Source organism: Sparus aurata, chromosome 9 (genome assembly GCF_900880675.1).
Source record: "Sparus aurata chromosome 9, fSpaAur1.1, whole genome shotgun sequence".
Taxonomy (NCBI): domain Eukaryota; kingdom Metazoa; phylum Chordata; class Actinopteri; order Spariformes; family Sparidae; genus Sparus; species Sparus aurata.
In genome coordinates, this window is record NC_044195.1 from 35,985,836 (window position 1) to 36,000,059 (window position 14,224).

A 14,224-nucleotide genomic window follows, 5' to 3' on the forward strand; every position below is an offset into this window, starting at 1 on the left:
ATAAAGTTTGATTGATTGAATATGATAAAGTGTGAGGCTGATCAGCTGGTCCGCCTCCTCTCAGCTGTCAGGATCAATGACTCTGATCTGTTTACAGGCGGTGAGCTCAGCTGTGGGTGGAGTCAGGGTGGTGTCGCGCCTCATGACTCACAGCTGACATCATCATGTGACCTGCAGCTGGACGCTCTGATCCAAACCGTCACACCTCGACGGTTCAGAGAAACTCGGAGGTGGTTCTGATCCACACTCAGGTTCACACAGACGGAGATAAACATGATGGTTCCGTCCTGACTGTCTCCTTGGACCTGTTCTGTCCGTCTGTAAGAACCCGTACAGCTGGTCCGTTCTGGACTCTGTGTCGGTGAGGACGGGCTCATGAAGCGGTCAGAACCGATCCGGACTCCAGGCTGATGTGAGTCTGTGAATGGTTCTGTCAGTAAACTCAGTGAATCCAGATTAATGTGAGTTTATTTCTTTTTATTTCAGTGTAATTACATAATGTATTCTTACATAAAGGCGAGCAGGTCCTGCGGCTCTGCTCGGGGAAATCAAAGCGGACCAGATGCTGTGTGAAACCGCTCGCTCTCCCGGGACGCCATGATTAGAAGAAGAGAAGCTGGATTTTCTTACATTTGCTCCCATGAAAGGAGCATTATCACACTCCTCCTCGCAGATCGTTAACTTCAGAGGTGAGCGGGTCTCTGCGGGCCGTGAGAGCAGCACAGAACATGTGAGGAGGAAGCTTTCAACTCTGCCGCGCTCTAATTATTTACAAATGTGCAGCGAGACGCTCCTGGATCCGTACCTGATCCTGAATATTCACTCAGACATGAGCGCAGGCTCTGGAGCAAAGAACCGAGATGTTTCTGATGATGATCCGACCCGGCGCCGCTCTGTGTGTTTATGTATGAAGGTGAGGAAACATCTCCAGCTGCTGCTCTGGTTCTGTTGGTGCTCCTGATTAAAGAGGAGAGCTCAGCGCTGAAGATGGAGTCTCATCACATCCAACAACTCCCTCGTTTGTTGGTCGACTGAGAAAGAAACTTCTCACGAGACAAACTGAAGTCTCCTGTCAGGCGCTGACCTCTGGTGGTCAAAGTTATAATGACCACAGCAAAGAAGGAAGTCAGGTGATGCAGAATACAGCGTGAGTGTGTTCAGGTCAGCTGACGTCCTTCAGCTCGTTATTCTAACAGTTACATCACTTCACTACATCAGGATGAATCAGCTCTGACGTCTGTGAGGTGGAACGACTGAAGTGTGGAGGATCTGAGGTCAGCTCGGTGACACAACGGCTTCAGGTCCTCGCTGGCAGTCAGTCTGTTCGAGGTCTTTATCCCGAGTCATCTCCGTCATATCGTCCTCATCATTCTGTGTCCTTTGTCATATAATACAAACAGAAACATCATGTCTTCACTCCAGGTGTGAAAGATGAAGATTTGACATCGACTGTCTGTAGTCAGTATACAACCATCAGTCTGAAAACGCTCCAGAACAAAATGTTAGCAGGTAAGATTCAAAGTGATCATCAGCTGAGCGTCACATCAGGAGGAGGAGTTATCACAGCTGTCACACCTGCAGACAGTTACAGGTGTTGTTGTGAGACCAGAACAGCTGTTTAATCCAAACTAGATGTTTTCTACCTCTGTGGTGTTTGAACCTGACCGGAGTGAAGACACAGCAGCCAGAGAGGAGGAGGACATTCAGCCTGAACGACAAGAAACAGTCACACTCACACACTCACTGTGGATCCACAGAGACCTGTAACTGTAATCTGTAATCTGTAACTATAATCTGTAATCTGTAACTATAATCTGTACTCTGTAGCAGTCCTGAGGTCAGATCACAGCAGCTGCAGCAGACCCTTCCTCCTCCTCGTGTCTCACAAACAGACTCTAGAGTACAGATTACAGTTACAGATTACAGTTACAGATTACAGTTACAGATTACAGTTACAGATTACAGTTGCAGATTACAGTTGCAGATTACAGTTGCAGATTACAGTTACAGATTACAGTTACAGACTGTGATGTTCTGCTGTTGAACGCCGTCTCGGCTCAGACGCAGCTCTGAACTAAACTCCTGCTGGAAGCTGATTAAGTTTCTTGTGCCTGACGAATCAGTGAAACACTGAGTGAAGGAACGTTATCTGACCGTCGACTGAATCGTGAGGGATTCATTTAAAAAGTGCTCTCACTGAATATTAATCGCTCTTATCAGCGGCGCTTTTCAGTTTTTTGAAGCAACATCATTTCATAGACGTTTGCTCATTTCTGATTGGAGAATACTCAGATACACTCAGGCTTCTAATGAAGAGACTCTGACCTCCTGTGAGAGGAGACGGACGCAGAGTCTGATGTGACTGAATCAGTCCGGTGTGAGTGTTTGAACATATGAAGGCGTGTTTGTGTTCATGTGTAACCAGAGCTGCAGGTCAGAAACAACCACAGCAGACGAGCTGCACGCAGCCCGCTGATGTTTCATTGGTCCACAGATACGTCAGCTGCTGAGGAGCGGACCAATCAGTGACCTGGATCTGAGCGTCCGTCTGATCTCAGCTGTCTCTCAAACAAACTGTGTCTGTAAACAGCAGTTGTTTTATTTTGATAGGGCTGTGGCCGGACGGCTTCCTGTGTTACTGTCAGACACAAACATCTGGATTCATCCCAGAATGACCTCATCATGCACCTGAAGAACAAGTGCATGATGGGAAACCAAGGGACGGATTTATCACAGTCAGCGTTTAAATTCTGTATAAAATCATGATAATAAAGAAAAAGGTTCTATAGATATAAACATGTTTTAACAGTTTAACATCAGTATTTTTTCATCTTTGATAATTATTCATTAGAGCGTCTTGATTTAACTTCAGCCTTCAGTTTGATCAACAGATTCAAACCTTTAATTAAGAGTAAATGATGTGACCTTAGAGTCAGCCGTGTTCTTCCATACGTGACGACCTGTTTCTGTGTTCTGGTCCGTCAGGTTTCTGTAACAAGCAGCCAGCTGAATGCTGACCGCCTGCTGCTGCCTGACTGTCTGCTGTCTGTTTGTTCCTGCGGGCCGACGCTTCCTGGTGTTCCTCTCTGATTGTATTGTCGGGGCGATGGAGCTGCCGTCGGTTTGTGTTGGCAGCGCTGCTGTTTCTGCTGCTGCAGCTTCAACAATAACACTCTATTGTTCCTCAGCTTTTATCAGCTTTTATGAGAAACTGGAGTCCAGTAGAACCAGAACCGACGTTCAGATCGCTGCTGTTCTGAGCGACGGATTGAAATGTGATCAACTTGTTCCTGAACCGTCCAGATTCAGATTCACGTCGAGCTGCTTCTGGTTCAGTCACACGAGTTTACAGCCTGAGATCAGCTCCAGACGGTCCACACCACCAGAACACGGCTGCTTCTGGTTCTGTTCTGTTTAAACGTTATTCATTGTCTTCATCACTGAGAGTCATGTGACACTCTGAGCTGCCAGAATATGAGTAAAAGTAACGATATGGAGTTAAAATATTACTTTGTAAAAGTCAGAGTCTCCAACATGAGGAGTACTCGAGTAAAAGTCTGAAAGTGTCTGATGTTAAATGTACTTAATGATCAACAGTAAAGTAACTGAGCCAGATATCAACATGTATGTATAAACTGTAAACTGTAGATAAATGATGCAGAATGTAATCTGTAAAGTAACTAGTAACTAAACTTAGTAAATAAATGTAGTGGAGTAAAAAGTGCAATATTCCAACATGTAGAGGTGGAAGTGGAAAGTGGAAATACTCAAGTAAAGTACTCAGTTACATGTCCTGACTGTTGAAACGACGGCTGGAAGAGAGCGAGTCTGTCAGCATGAAACCACTGGATGTTTGTGATGAGATATGGAGACAGAACCAGCTGTGTTTCTGTGTCTGGACCCGACCAGAACATGAACAGAGCTGTGGCCGTGTTGCATCAGCTGACAGACACGACACACACCTGGTTTCTGCTTCCTGTTGTAACGACAGGTGTCTCATCACACTCGCTCTGTTTGGACTCCATCAGTCTCTCTCTTGTATAAAACAGTTCTGGGTTTTGCTCTGGAGCTGGTCCGGTCCGCTCTGTGTGAGCCACTTACTGGAAGCCCGCCTCGTGTTGCCGCTCCGTCGTGCTGCCGCTCCACATGAATACAAACAGAGTGGGAGCTGATGGACAACAAACACTGGCCGGCCTGATGGACGCTGGATTACAGGTTGCCAGAGTGGGCGAGTGTGATGTGGGTGATTTAGCCCAGCGGGGCGCCTGCAGGACACTGACAGCCGCTCATTACACCTTCAGACGGATGAAAGGGCCCGAGGCTGTAATGGAGCTCCTGACACTCGTCTCTGTTTACTGCCGGCTGAAACACTCTGCTGTCTGCACTCCAGTGGAATACTGATCCCTGATTGGTCGATCAGCCTCGTCAGACGATGTTTGGACTCATCCGGTTCTGCTTGTGTCCGGGTTACTGCACCGTGCTCCTGGTTAATAACTGACTCAGGTCCAGCACTCGTCACATCGCAGGCTTTATTATGAGTTGGTTAACAGAATCTGCAGGTGAGCGGCAAGATTATAGTTTATGAAGTATGATGTTGTGGTGTCGACCAATCACGGAAGAGAGGTTAAACAAATAAGGAGCTCGTTAGCGTTGTAGCTGCTGTTAAACAGGCTCATGTTTTAATCTATGTCCTCAAACCTGAACGACTGGATCAGTCACCAGAGACTCCAAACACAACATGACTGTTGCAGCGACACACATGTCGGACCTTCATTTAGACGGAGTACACTTCACTGTTTGGGAGTTTCTGTTAGCTTTGCAGCTCTTGTTAGAGGCTGAATGTTTTATGGACTGAGAACAGAGGCCACAAATCATCAGAATGTATGATTCTATTAATCCATAATAACATTTAAATATAATGTTTCCAGAAGAGTGAAGACCAGTTTAGCTCAGTCCAGCGTGGGCCGAGCTGTCAGTCACCGTCACACAGACGTGAACTGACGTCTGTGTCAAGATTTAAAAACGTCTGAAGTCTAAAACAAAAATACTTCAGTGGGACGTCCGTCTGCAGAAACTGTGTTCAGTGTAGAAACAGACAAAGAAGAAGACAAGAAAACATTTGAGGAAGAAGTTATAGAGCAAAAAAACATGACAAGAGTTGAGAAGATGTTTATTAGATATTTTCAGATATTTAAGATCTATATTATTGTATCTGAGTGAAGGATGCAGCTGGACGTTTTGTGTTATATATGTCTTATTGTGAAAGAATGAAAGATGCAATAAGTATGAAACATTAAAATATTAACTTCCTGTCCTCTGTGAAACCAAAAGTGAACACTGAGTTATTAAATTAAATCCAGACTGGGATGTTTTCTAAAACCTAACTCAGTATTTTTCTGACCTAAACTCGACCAAACTACAGCAAAAAAATAAAAAAATCTTTTAACCCTATAAAGCCTGACCCATCAAAACATTGTCAGAAAATTCAAATTTTTTGGAACTGAGATGTTTATAAAACCTTTTAACGAAATCAGTTCAAAATTTTTTTTCTATATCATTTTGTTTATGAGATATTTTTTGTATCACATTTGATACATTGGCCGTCTTTGGCAACTTTTTGCTCACAACAATGTTGATTTTAGATACAAATTAAATTGTCATCTTAGGCAGTTTCTCTCATTGTTTTTTTATACATAAAACTTTTCACAGCCTTTTTCTTTCACTTTGTTGTCGGCACAACATTTTCCTTGTTCAGGCAGAGATGCACCTTACATCTTCACAGCAGGCATGTGAAAGGTGATTGCTGGTGCAGTGCTTGCAAAATAGTGTGTGGTTGTATTGTGGTAGGATTGATGTAGAATACATTACAAAAATGTGACATAACCATTCAGGGATAAAGAACCATAAATACCTGCAGTATCAAATTTGATACACACATTTTTAACACGGTTTAACTGTAATATAAAGAATGAATCATTGAGTAATTATGCATTGATTCAATACAGAACATATTTACTTGAGTAAAATGAGTAACAATATAAATGTTATTCCTACTGTAACTTCTTGAAAATTAGCAAAGATTTTCCTGCCAAAAGTGTGAGAATGATTTAATGACAATGGCCATTTTGAAAAAGCCAAAAAAAAGTCCTTCCACTGCCTGCAGTGGAGGTCTCAGAAACGTGCGTATCAAATATGATACAAATGGTCAACAATAAAGTAAAACACCAGGATGAGAACTGTCACCGCTCGCCCATCACGGCCTCTCAGTTACTGTTCTGAGCACTGTTATATAATATTCATAGAATAAGAACCAGTCCAAACGGTCCTACAGGGCAGAACCTCACCGCTCACACATGTTCAGTCGATCAGGTCAAATACACAGCGGGCTGTAAAACAACGTCGCTCAGAGCTCACAGCGCAAAACCAAACCATCCAGAGGAAACTAACGTTTCTGGATGAAGTCAGAAGCTGGAGACACTTTCAAAATAAAACCTTCAAACTATAACTTGTGAAAAGAGAATTAAAAAACTGTGGCAGAGTCCAGGAGAGCTGCAGACCAACCTGAGGCCTGAGCAGAAGATGTGTTCAGTCACGAGGAGGTGCAGTGGACGAAGGTTTACAGACCGACACGGCCGAGGACTGAAAGACTGAAGTGAAGACTGAACTTAAATACTAACTGACCTGATGAGGGGACGAGCTGCAGGTGGAGGACACAGAGGACAACACAGATTCTGAGACAGAAGTCAGTTTAAATATCTGGAATCTGAAATCTGAGTAAAAGTATTTGAGTTGGACTCTCAGCTGACAGTGAAAGACAGAAAGTCAAAGCCGAGGCTGACGTCTGTGTTTTATCAGCAGGCCGACAGGACGACCGTCCACCGGAGACGAGGCTTTAACTCCGCTGCCATGTGAAGATTATCCTTCATGTGTCCGAGCGGAGCTGCTGGAGGAAACTCAGCGTGATGCTGAAGTCAACAATGAGGATCAGACGAGTCGTCGCGTCTCCAGAGTCCTCGCCGCTCAGCGTTTATCTGTCCCACACAAACGCTCTCCGTCCTGCAGCTGAAGACTGTAAATGTCAAACAGCTCACTGATTCTGTCTGAGCTCCTCTGACGGCAACTCATCAACTCATGACCAAGTTTCATTTCAGTCTTTGTTCATGTCGCACTTTTAGAAACAGCTCAGTCGTTCAGTTGTGTAACTTCATCAGTTGACCTGCATCAGCTGATGATTCTCAGCACGTTCAAACAGCTTCCTGAACCGATCACACAGGAGTTCACATCGTTTAATCAGGTTTATTTTGTTGTTGTTACATGGAAATGTCATTTACTGCTGCATCTGCGGTATAAAACACTGACGAGCTAACGTTAGCAGGCTGATAGCTAGCCTGTAGCACGGGCTGTCATGGCTGCAGCTTGTTTTACCTGCCAGCATGTTGTCAGTGATCCTCAGGGTTTCTGGATGCTCAGGACACATTTCAACCCAATCCAGTGACAAATAAGAAGCTGGTGATCTGAGACAGTCATGATGACAAGTTCCATCATGAATGTTTCCAGCTGGAGGGCAGAGGTGAGTTCTGACCCGACCTTCAGTCTTCACCTTGTGACAGATTAGCCTGTTAAAAACAGAGAAATGTTTGATAAGAAAACAAACTGCTTTGTTTTCTCCTTTGCTTGGAAAAAACTATGAATGGTGATTAGTTTTGACAGGTAGTTTGTTGGCAGTCTACTAGAATGTGGATCAAACCAATTATAGGGGATTCATTGATTACATCGAAAGTAGATGTTTTCTGAGCATAGCTGAACTTATGTGAGGGGAAAACGACCCAAAATGTTTCGGGTGCAAGACCTCAGCATGTCTCTGTGGCGCAATCGGCCAGCGCGCTCGGCTGTTAACCGAGAGGATGGTGGTTCGAGCCCACCCAGGGACGAGCACTCTTTCTTCCTGTCAAGTCCCACTGCCAGGCATCTATCTGAGCTTAGTTGACCATCTTGAAGTCAAGCAGGGTGCCACGATGTCCATTGACTTCAGAGGGAATTGGGGCTTTTGTTCTCCAGAACCCTGAAAGGCTCGGGACCCCCCACTGGAACCCAGTCTACATCTTAATGATCTGGCTGCTGAGTCCAGATCTGGAAAAACTGCTCCGATCAAACTATGTAGAAAGCTCAAGATTAATGGCGCCGTGGCTTAGTTGGTCAAAGTGCCTGTCTAGTAAACAGGAGATCCTGGGTTCAAATCCCAGCGGTGCCTTCCTTGGCTTTTTTCAAAGAGGTTTGCAGAGGACTAAAACCATTATTATCTCACGTGCATTCGATGCAACTTCAAGCGTTACAGAACCCATCAAGAATGTCTTCTGGAAGAACAGGGACATTAAAAACAGAGAAATGTTTCATAAGAAAAAAAAACTGCTGTATTTTCTTCTTTTATTGGAAAAAACTCTGAATGGGGATTCGTTTTGATAGCTAGTTTGTTTGCAATCTACTAGAATGTGGATCAAACCAATTATAGGGGATTCATTGATTACATCAAAATTAGGTGTTTTGTGAGCACAGCCGGACTTATGCAAGGGGAAAACGACGCGAGATGTTTCTGGTCCAGCAAATCGCAATGTCTCTGTGGCGCAATCGGCCAGCGCGCTCGGCTGTTAACCGAGAGGATGGTGGTTCGAGCCCACCCAGGGACGAGCAGGTCTTTGATCCTGTCAAAACCCACTGCCAGGCATCTATCTGGACTTAGTTGTCAAGCAGGACTCTTGTCCAAAGACCCAGATCCATGCTGTCCCTTGATCTGGAATTTCTGTTTTTGGCCCGTTCTCCAGAGCCCTGAAAGGCTTTTCCGCCACTGCATGCCAGTCTACGTCTTCAGGATCCTGCTGCTGAGTCGAGATGGACTAGTGTTAAGGTTACATCAAAAGTCGATGTTTTCTGAGCATAGCCGGACGTATTTGGCCAGTCTACAGCTTAAATATCCGGCTGCTGAGTCGAGATCCAGAAAAACTGCTCTGATTAAGGTGTGCAAAAATGGTGCTGTGGCTTAGTTGGTCAAAGTGCCTGTCTAGTAAACAGGAGATCCTGGGTTCAAATCCCAGCGGTGCCTTCCTTGGTTTTTTCAAAGAGGTTTGCAGAGGACCAAAACCAACGTTATCTAAAATGCATTCAATGCAACTTCAAGCATAACACAACCCATCAAGAAAGTCTTCTGGAAGAACAGGGACATTAAAAACAAAGAAATGTTTTATAGGAAAAAAAAACTGCTGTATTTTCTCCTTTTATTGGAAAAAATTCTGAATGGTGATTAGTTTTGACAGGTAGTTTGTTGGCAGTCTACTAGAATGTGGATCAAACCAATTTGTTATTCTTATTTGAGGAGAAAACGACCCAACATGTTTCGGGTGCAACACATCACAATGTCTCTGTGGCGCAATCGGCCAGCGCGCTTGGCTGTTAACCGAGAGGATGGTGGTTCGAGCCCACCCAGGGACGAGCAGTCTTTGTTCCTGTCAACATCTGTGCACAGCCAACAATCTGAACTTGGTTGTCCATCTGGAAGTCTAGTAGCACTCCAAAGACCCAGATCTATAATGTCCCTTTACAGGGAATGTCCTTTTTGTTCTCCAGAGCCCTGAGGATGCGGAAAAATTGCTCTGATCAAACTGTGTGAAAGGCTCAAACATAATAGTGATTTCATGGTGATTTCTGACTCATAGAGACTCTGTAAGAGGTACAAAAGCGAGGGCGCCGTGGCTTAGTTGGTCAAAGTGCCTGTCTTGTAAACAGGAGATCCTGGGCTCAAATCCCAGCGGTGCCTTCATGACCCATTGCACTTCCTGGTTGCGGTCCCCTGTTCAACAGGGCACCCAATGCTGGATTTGCTCAATTGGATTTTTTTCTGGTATCAATTGACAAACAATTTCATTTTGATTTGGTGTGATTTCATGCTTCATGTAAGACTCTGTGAGAGCCCTGAAAGTAACGGCGCCGTGGCTTAGTTGGTCAAAGTGCCTGTCTAGTAAACAGGAGATCCTGGGTTCAAATCCCAGCGGTGCCTTCCTTGGCTTTTTTCAAAGAGGTTTGCAGAGGACTAAAACCATTATTATCTCACGTGCATTCAATGCAACTTCAAGCAAAACACAACCCATGAATAACGTCCTCTGGAAGAACACGGACATTAAAGAGACGTTTATAATTTCAGGACGTTGTTCTGTAGCCAGGAGAGAAGTTACAGCACAACACGTGTCCATTAGAGTTTAAGAAAATAACATCAGAATGTTTTGCTGAGAGGAAACGTTTCTCTGTTAATGAACTTTGTTTTTAATAAAGTTTTTCTCTGCTCTCTACCTTTACCTCGTTACAGCCTCCTGTTTGTGGACCGAGGCGTCTCCAGATGATGTGGTAGGAAGCGGTGAAGCTCCAATAAAGACACTTCCACTTTTAAAGCTCTGGCAGAGGAAGACGTCTTCAGATGAAAGAGTCGTCTCAGAGCCAGGTAGCAATTACAGCGAGGATGGCCCGAGTGAAGTAAAGCTCCACGTGTGACGCGTCACTTTAATTAACTCCACAAACCTGGAAGCTGTTTAAAAAGCAGCCCGGTCACACGTGTGGGGAGGTGAGCAGCAGCAGGCTCACAGCAGGGCTTGATGTGGTGGTTACTGAGCTGACGGCCACCCTCAGAGTGGAAACATGAATTATACACAGACGCTGCTGCGCATTCACAACAAGCACAACAACTAATGGACTCTCCAACTCAAAGACTTGAGCTAAATCCTTCTGACGATTGAAAATAAAAAATGTCTTTTCTCCGAGAACACTTGACCGGTTCTCCACTGTAAGATATAACAGTGTTTTTAGTCAGTGATGATGAAATAAAAGAATGAGTGTGTAGTCGGGATGTGTGTGATGTGTCCTCGATAATGATGTCATCGAACCTGATGGTTGTTATAGTGACAGGACACCAAGAAGCCACAACACCAGGCAGAGTGGAAAACATCACCAGACTCCCTTAACAGATCTGCTAATTTAACAAGTTGTTGTGTAGCGTAAAGCTTTATAAACATAATGAAACTGTGTCTCTGACAGACTGTAAGTCATTGTGTCCTTGTTGTAAATTCAGCATTAAATATAATACATGAAGCCAACTTTCATCCACAACATCACCAGACTCCCTCTACAAATGTAGTGATTTTAAGAGTTGTTGAGTTAAAACAAACTTTCTAACGTAGTGAAACTGTGTGTGTGACAGATTGTAAGTCATTGTGTCCTTGTTGTAAATTCAGCATTAAATCTTTCAGCTGAAGTTGTTTGTCTCCTTGTAAAAAGTGTCAGTTTGTGGCAGCATGTCTGTACCAGCCTGTCTGCTTCTGTGTCTAAAGTGCTAAAGTCTTACCTGCCAACATTGATCAGCTGTTTGAACACACTGTTTACACTGATTTCACCATTTACACTCCATTTATGAAAGAAGAAACATGTTATTGATCTAAACATGTCACATGTTACAAAGACACTAAACAGTAACAATATAGGCTACTTCTTTGTCCCCGTGGAGAAAGTCCCCAGACTCCCTTAACAAATGTGTCAGTTTAGTGAGTTGTTGAGTTGGAGACACTTTATAAACTCTGTGAAACTCTGTCTCTGACTCATTCTGCATTATTTGGACCTTCTTGTTAATTCAGCATTAACTATTAAACAATTATAATTTTTTTTCCTTGTAATAAGTTGCTTTGTCGTGGCTGAAGCCTGCAGACTGTGATTACAGCTGTATGGAGACGTCTGATGTTTTAAATCAAGTCTTGAACGCTGCAGCTCTGTCTGACTGTGAAGCTCCAGAACTGTTCTGTGGACCACGACAGCTCCAGAACTGTTCTGTGGACCACGACAGCTCCAGAACTGTTCTGTGGACCGCGACACTGTGAAGATGGATTTCTGTATGTTTCCGTGCTGCCAGTTTTTATTGATGTAGTTAACAAACCTCGACACTAACATTCTTAACCCCGCCCACAACACTCTGATTGGCTGACCCCCCCACACACACACACACACACACACAAACACACACACACACACACACACTTCATCTGCTGCCTCTCAGCACCAACAATGTCCTCATCCATACTGACCATCTGAACAGTTATCAGCTCTAAATATTTTTATTCCACCTAATCTCACCCTTTTATCAGATTAACACAGATTTGCTCTGATTCTTCGTGATCGCCGGGCGCCTTCCTCCCCCAGGTTAATGGCATCATGGGAGCATCAACACGGATTTGAGAGCAGGACAGAAGATAACGTTAAATCCCTTCAACACGCAGGTGCAGCTCAGACTGAGAACACGCACAGCTCGCCACAAAGCTTCATCAACAACCGCTGGAGTGAAAACACACACATGAAACATGATGAAACACACAGACTCCTGCTGAGGATCAGACGCACCAGTTACACCTCCTGTTGTGACCTGCTGTGACATCAAACACAGAGGAGACCTCCAGCTTCTGTACGAGACACCTTCACTAACCTCTGACGGTCTGAGTCCATCAGACAGCTGACGTAGTAAACACATCTACAGAGTCCAGACAGTTGTTGGGTTTGTGTTCTGCCTGACAACAAAAGTCATCCATGTTCTGAACAAAGACAAAACAAACGGCAATCTCATGTTAACCACGTGTTCACACGCGGCTGCAGAAGTGTGTTTGTTAGATGTCGTATGTGTGGAACTGTTCTGTGACTTCTGCAGACGTTACAGGCGGCTCAGAGTCAGAACCAGCCAGACTGTGGAGCGGAGAGAGTGTCATGGTTTGTGTTTTTTTGGTTTGTTATTGTGTTGTTCCCTCAATTATTTCCCTCATGTTCCTCTTGTTCCTTGTGTGTGTCATGTTCTTCTTGTTCTCCATGTTCTCTGTGTTCTCTGTGTTCTCCATGTTCTCTGTGTTCTCTGTGTTCTCTGTGTTCTCCATGTTCTCTGTGTTCTCTGTGTTCTTCTTGTTCTCTGTGTTCCTCTTGTTCCTTGTGTGTGTCATGTTCTCCATGTTCTCTGTGTTCTCTGTGTTCTCCATGTTCTCTGTGTTCTCTGTGTTCTTCTTGTTCTCTGTGTTCCTCTTGTTCTCCATGTTCTCTGTGTTCTCTGTGTTCTCCATGTTCTCTGTGTTCCTCTTGTTCCTTGTGTGTGTCATGTTCTCCATGTTCTCTGTGTTCTCCATGTTCTCTGTGTTCTCTGTGTTCTCTGTGTTCTCCATGTTCTCTGTGTTCTCTGTGTTCTTCTTGTTCTCTGTGTTCCTCTTGTTCCTTGTGTGTGTCATGTTCTCCATGTTCTCTGTGTTCTCTGTGTTCTTCTTGTTCTCTGTGTTCCTCTTGTTCCTTGTGTGTGTCATGTTCTCCATGTTCTCTGTGTTCTCCGTGTTCTCCATGTTCTCCGTGTTCTCCGTGTTCTCCGTGTTCTCTGTGTTCTCCATGTTCTCCGTGTTCTCCATGTTCTCCATGTTCTCCATGTTCTCTGTGTTCCTGTCAGGATTCTCCCCACTTGTTTGGTTTGAAGCTGGTTGCGTTTCATTCCTCTCTGTCAGGTTTGTTGATTTCTTTCTGGACTCCAGATTGACATCTGAGTGTTTTGTGTTCGGATCTTTAATACAAACTGTTCTTTGAAGCCTGATGAACAAATACAAATAATTATAATGAAAACAGCATTTTTAGAAATAAAATGTCGGGTTGATATTGTGTAATTATTTTTACATGATGACGTAATAAAACAATGACGTACATGTTGGGGAAATTCAATGATTTTAATAAAATAATCTGGGCTCATAAAAACAACAATGAAACACTGAAACATCTGAAGAGAGCAGCAGTTTGATTCATATCTCATAATTCTGATTTACTATTTACAATAATAATAATAAATAAATAATAATCTGATCTGAGCTTCACTGTGTATCTGGACACAGTTACTGTAGATTAAAGACAGCAGCATGTTGAATTATTATCTCACTGTGTTGACTTTGTGTTTTATCATCTTCATCTCGTTATCTCTGATACGGAGTCAGAATGTGGACTCTCGTCTGTTTGGTTGGAACGGTTGTGAAGTTGAGTGTTTTTATGATTTCTAACGTTTGAAGTGTTTCCTCTGTGTGGAATAACCAGGGGAGCCCATTAGGTCCAGTTCTGCTCCGTGTTCCTCGGGGCGGACCTTTAGTCCTCATCAGACCCGAGGGACCGCCATCTGAACTGTGTGTGTGTG

General features: G+C 44.0%; 7 non-coding genes across 7 annotated transcripts; all 7 read left to right on the top strand.

The window, feature by feature from the left end:
• Positions 1 to 7,857: 7,857 nt before the first annotated feature.
• On the top strand, positions 7,858 to 7,931 carry trnan-guu (transfer RNA asparagine (anticodon GUU)). Its single transcript has one exon. It is a non-coding gene; the product is annotated as a tRNA-Asn (tRNA).
• A 246-nt stretch (positions 7,932 to 8,177) lies between these two features.
• On the top strand, positions 8,178 to 8,251 carry trnat-agu (transfer RNA threonine (anticodon AGU)). Its single transcript has one exon. It is a non-coding gene; the product is annotated as a tRNA-Thr (tRNA).
• A 359-nt stretch (positions 8,252 to 8,610) lies between these two features.
• Positions 8,611 to 8,684, top strand: trnan-guu (transfer RNA asparagine (anticodon GUU)). The gene has a single exon. It is a non-coding gene; the product is annotated as a tRNA-Asn (tRNA).
• Positions 8,685 to 9,023: 339 nt separating this feature from the next.
• trnat-agu (transfer RNA threonine (anticodon AGU)) lies at positions 9,024 to 9,097 on the top strand. Its single transcript has one exon. It is a non-coding gene; the product is annotated as a tRNA-Thr (tRNA).
• A 312-nt stretch (positions 9,098 to 9,409) lies between these two features.
• Positions 9,410 to 9,483, top strand: trnan-guu (transfer RNA asparagine (anticodon GUU)). Its single transcript has one exon. It is a non-coding gene; the product is annotated as a tRNA-Asn (tRNA).
• Positions 9,484 to 9,734: 251 nt separating this feature from the next.
• On the top strand, positions 9,735 to 9,808 carry trnat-ugu (transfer RNA threonine (anticodon UGU)). The gene has a single exon. It is a non-coding gene; the product is annotated as a tRNA-Thr (tRNA).
• Positions 9,809 to 9,974: 166 nt separating this feature from the next.
• Positions 9,975 to 10,048, top strand: trnat-agu (transfer RNA threonine (anticodon AGU)). The gene has a single exon. It is a non-coding gene; the product is annotated as a tRNA-Thr (tRNA).
• Positions 10,049 to 14,224: the final 4,176 nt, after the last annotated feature.